This window comes from Cynocephalus volans, chromosome 3 (assembly GCF_027409185.1).
Source record: "Cynocephalus volans isolate mCynVol1 chromosome 3, mCynVol1.pri, whole genome shotgun sequence".
Classification (NCBI taxonomy): domain Eukaryota; kingdom Metazoa; phylum Chordata; class Mammalia; order Dermoptera; family Cynocephalidae; genus Cynocephalus; species Cynocephalus volans.
In genome coordinates this window covers 61,445,898-61,451,509 of record NC_084462.1, presented here as the reverse complement: position 1 = coordinate 61,451,509, position 5,612 = coordinate 61,445,898, and the positions used below count along the sequence as shown (strand labels likewise).

The window sequence follows — 5,612 nt, the reverse complement described above, 5'->3', positions numbered from 1 at the left end:
AAGAGGGCTGTCTTATTTTTCTTTGATTCCTTCAGAAGGCCCAGCACAGTGACTGGCACATGCAAAGCACATGACAAATGTTGACTGGATTCTGTTATTATCAATGCCATCATTATCAGTGATGTTGAATGTTTTACAGATGGCCTGCTTCATAAGCAGGCTGATACTGTGACTGAAACTGTACTAGCTTTTCTGTTATGTTTTTCTCAACCAAGCAAAAGCAAAATTTTCCTTTCTTTTCTCAAATGTCATCTGGGGGGAAATACAAGAGGAAAGCCCATTTGAATAGGACATTTAAGTGATTTGGGCAGAGGACCTTGGACTTTCCACTGCCTTGAATAGAAAAAAGGTTCAACACAAACCAAAGAAGCAGAAGTACTCAGTGACAGCAAATGAAACTGGGCCCCTCTAGGGAAACTGTCTGCAAGAGTTAAGGCCTCAGAACCCACCAAAGAGCAAAGTGCAGACAACTGACAGCCACTCACTCAGCCAGTAGCTCAACAAACTTTACTGAGCACTTACCACATGCCTGGCCTTGAGCTGGGCTCCAGGGATATGTATGCACGGGTTTTATTTCATTTAACACATGGTAGGTAGGGGCCGGGGGAGGCAGGGAGTGACACAGACCACCAGAAAATTCACCTGCAGAATGTTAAGGGCCATAATACAAAATGACAGGAAAGTTCAGCCTGGAAAAGGAAATGTGGCCTTCCCAGAGGAAGCTGACATATAAGCTGGCTCTTAGGGGATAAATAGAATGTCCCCAGGCACAGAGCACAGCACTGTTAAATATATTCAGGTGTAATTCAAGAAATATGCTCCCAATGAGGCTGAAATGTAGAATCCAGGGTTGTGGATAAGTTCTAAGAGGTGAGCAGAATTCAGGTCATAGCAGCCTTCGTCCTGGGTTAGGACTTTGGAACTATGAAAAATAGAAGGAAACTTTAAAGGGTGGTAAGCAGGAAAATAACATGGTTAGATCTGCATTTTAGGAAGATTATTTGGACAGTACCATGTATAGTGGATTGGTTCCTGGGGAAACTGGAGCCAGGAAAAGGAGTTTGTTTTTTAATCATCATCCTTGTTGAGGTGCAATTTTCAAACAATAAGATCCATCCACTTTAAGTACACACTTCAGTGAGTTTTGCCAGATGTACATACAAGTGTAAACATCCATACCAAGATATAAAACATTCCCACCACTCCAAAACGTTTCCTCATTCCCCTTTGCAGTCAGTGTCATATGACCCCCTGGCCATAGGCAACCATTGATCTGCTTGTCTTGAATTTCATATAAATGAAATCAACCAATTTGTACTCTTTTATGTCTAGCTTCTTTTACTTAGCATAATGATTTTGAGACCCATCCACGTTGTTGAATACATCAATAGTTTTCTCCTCTTCATGACTGAGTAATATATCCCACCGTGTGGGTATGCCACAATCAGTTTGCCCATCCTCCTGACCACGCACTCAGCCAGCTGCCCAACAAACCTTGCTAAGCACTTACCACCTTCCAGACCCTGAGCTGGGATCCAGAGATACATGTATACAGGTTTCGTTTCATTAACACACAGTGTAATGGGGATGTCACATTTGTGCTGTTTACCATTTTTGACTATCATGAATACAGGTGCTGTAGATGTTCACATATAGATTTTTTATTAACAGAAGTATTCAAATGTCATAAGTATGTCGCAGATATCAGTTGACTATTGCTACATTAATGCTGCATAATAAACTTCCCCCAAAGTCAGTGCCATACACCAATCATCATTCTCTCATTCTTGTGGGACCAGTGGTCTGCAATGGAATGTACCTTTCTCGTGGAAGTGGCAGAAACACAACAGTACAAGCCCAACCACAGAGGCTCATTTCGAGCCTCTGTGAAGTACATCTGTTAACACACTCCTTAGACAAACACACCACTCCACACCTACCACATCTACATTGCCACGTGGCCAATCCTCTAGTGGGAGGGCAGTGAATATTTGCTGAATAATCCAAACTGTCACACCAGCTACCAAAGAAGTCCCTCGCTTTGTAAAGAAAAACTGGAGCTTCACTGATCTGGTTATTGTAGTGAACATCTATTGTTCATCTGCCCTGCACTCTTCCCATCTTTTAGAAACAGCATTTCCCTTTTTCTGAGAAACTTTCTATTTACCCACTTCAATCATAATGTTCCATTTGGAGGTATCAGATTGCTACAAAACCCTCCAACCACTGATTCCAGTTAATCCAGGAGTAGGTATTTGACCCAACCAGAGCCAATCATAGCCCTCCCTCAAGATTTTTAATTTTCATAGCAAAGCTAGGATGATTCAATCCTCTCCAGAGTGCAAGTTCTTCATATGAGGCCCAAGAGTTTTCATGACTCTTGGGTGTCTCACTTTGGGAAGGAAGTTGGTAAAAGTGCATGGAGTCCATAAGCAGAAAGAAGAAGAGATGACAGGGGTAGCAGGGAGAGTCCTGGTGGTCTTCAAGCCCTTGGTTGAAATCTTCCATCCCATATTTGGGTACTGAAACATCTAAGAGCCCTTCCAATAAATTGTTCTTTTTGTCATCTCTGATGAAAGGGCTTCAGACAAATATATTTCCCAAACACAGTGCCATTGGGAGAATAGGGTTTGGCTCTACTGAGAAAATTCTTAAAAGGGGGTTGGGATAAAAGATTCCTGAGAAGGAAACACTGTTCATAGTAGAGTGAATGGCTGCTGTAGTGAGCTGATGTATGGTGAGCTTCCTGTGTTTCTCCCTTCCCAGCACCCCTTCTCTTCTTCTGGTTAACAGAAGTGCACTCTCCTGGGGGCACAGTCTCATGTGGTATGGGTGGGACTGTCCTTGGCACTCCCTCCAACCCCCACGCTCCTCGACAGTGAAGGTACTGGCTCCCTCACCTTCTTGCACAGGACTTGCTTCTGCAATTCTCTCCACAGTTTCCTAGACCACCAGGTTTGTTCCTAACTACTGGAACATTTCCATCAGCAAGATAAATACTTTGGAATTCCTCTCATCTTAAAAGGAAAAAAATCTCCCTTGACTTTCATCCCCTGATAGCTGCTACCATATTTTTCTCCTTCTTACAAGAATTTTCTATACTTTCTGTCCCCATTTCCTCCCATCACATTCTCCCTGGAACCTACTCCAATTAACCCTTTATCCCCACCCTTCTATCAAATTTGTTCCTGTCGAGGCATGACCTTCTTAACTCTGGCTGATGGTGATGTGAGATATCAGAGAAACTTCTGGACTTTGTTGTTGACTCCTACTAGTGTAGATGTGGTAGGTGTGGAGTGGTGTGATCTGATCCAGAACATGCAGAATTCTAAGGCTTCTTGTTCCCACCCAGTCTGTATCTCCAGCATGCCTTTCTCCAAACTCTAGACTCATACATCCAACTTCCTACCTGACCTCTCCACTTGAATATCTAACAGGCATCACAAACCTAACATGTCCAGACTGAACTCTTAATTTCCCACCTTCCTCCAACCTACTCCTCCCACAATGTTCCTCATCTGTGGAAAGGCATCACCACCCACCCTGTTCAAACCACTCAGAATACTTGCTTGTCTTCTCTGTTTATCTTACATCCCATAGCTGATCTATCAGCATACCCTAAAAACTGTCTTCAAAATATATCCCAAATCTGACCATTTCTCACCACTTTCACTGCTACCAATCCTAGTCCAAACCACCACCATCTCTTGCCATAAAAAATTCAGTGGTCCGCCAACCAGCATCTCTGCTTCTATTCTTTCCCAACAACCTACGTCTTTCAGGACCACCAATTCCCTTTATTCCATTTGCACGCACACCCCTGCCCCTCCCTCATGCCATCATTCTCTTTACCCACACCCTGCTTGCCACTGTCACCTAACCACCAGCAGTAGCAGCCCCCCACCCCCAGAAGAGGGCTCAGCCTGGCAGATAAGGAATAAGAGCAAGAGGAAGATTTGCCAGGAGTTTTCAGAGCCCGTTAAAACTAAAGTACCTGCCACCTGCATGGAAGATGAGCTGTGTGGAAGATGAGAGAAAATCACAGCTATGCTCCACCTTCCCTATCGAATACTGTGACATCTGGCTGAGGTTTCCTGTTGGACAGATGAGAAGGTAGATCTATTCCAGGATACCCAGCCCTGGAAGCCCTGAAGCCTATGGAAAGAGATTTTATATCGCTGGTTCCGGCTTCGTTGCAGCAAGTGATGGAGCTGGACATGAAAACTTGGTAAGATGATTTAGTCACAAAGTACAGGTTACAGAAGCATGGTGTTTCTATGGCTTCCCAGGAGACATGGACAACATGCATTCTGAAATGTACAGTCTCCTTATTGACACTTAAGTAAAAGATTCCAAAGAGGAAGGCTTTCTCTTCAATATCATTGAAATGATGCCCTGTGAAAAGAAGAAGACCAGGAAGCTACTGGTGGAGAATGGCCTTTGCGGCAGTGGAGGAAATCTCTTCTGGTGCTTTTGTACCGACATTCTGCCTCAAGTAACAAGCATTGATTCCTGGGATCCCATTCGCCAATGAAATTACCAGCAGAGATGAGGTTTACACTGTGGCTTTGCCTACCTAATATTTGAACACCTGTTATACAAACCTTCAGAGTGAAAAGTAAATGAAATAATTATCAGTGCTATTAGGCTTAGAACAAAAGTTTCTGAGGCCTGCCTTAGATTTACTGGAATGAATCGCACTTTAATGAGGCAGTGCATGGAATCTGTAGCAAACAGACTTGCTGGAACTGGGTTTTAGCAAAGGTTTTGGAGTAGTAAAGCCATTTGACTTTTTTTGTGGTAAAACATTGAAAACAAAATTTATCACTTTAGCCATTTTTAAATGTACAGTTCAGCCTCGTTAAGTAAAGCAGTCCCCCTTTATCCACAGAGGGGTTCCAAGACCCCCAGTGGATACTTAAAACCTCAGACAGCACTGAACACTATATACACTATGTTTTTTCCTATACATACATACCTAAGATAAAGTTTAATTTACAAATTAGGCACAGTTAGAGATTAACAACAATAACTCATGATAAATAGAACAATTATAACAATATCCTGTAATGACAGCTATGTGACTGTGGTCTCTCTCTCTCTCAAAACATCTCCTTGTACTGTACTCACGCTTCCTCTGCTTGTGGTGATGTGAGGTGATAACATGCCTACATGATGAGAAGTGAATGACAAACAAATTGTGACGTACATAGAAACTTCCAGAAGTCAACAAGAAGTTTGAATTGTGTATTGTTCTGAGTAGAAGGATGAAATCTCACGCTGTCCTGTTCTGTCCGGTGGCCCTTAGTCACTTAGTAGCTGTCTGGGTTATCAGAGGGACTGTCCTGTATTGCCGTGCTTGTGGTCACATCACCATTAGTTTACTTAATAATGGCCTCAAAGCATAAGAGAAGTGATGTCATATTTTCAGACCTCAGTGACTCCAGGTAACTGAAACCACAGATAAGGGGAGGGACCACTGTCCATTCACACTGTTGTGCAACCACCATCCTCCCCCAGTACATTTTCAACTCCCCAAACTGAAACCCTGTTCCCATTAAACTGTATCTCTCCATTCCCCTCCCCAGCCCCAGGCAACCACCATTCTACTT

At 43.1% G+C, this 5,612-nt stretch overlaps 1 pseudogene; it reads left to right on the top strand.

Moving 5' to 3' along the window:
• Positions 1-3,198: 3,198 nt before the first annotated feature.
• On the top strand, positions 3,199-4,759 carry LOC134372552 (ribonucleoside-diphosphate reductase subunit M2-like; annotated as a pseudogene).
• The last annotated feature ends 853 nt before the right edge of the window (positions 4,760-5,612 follow it).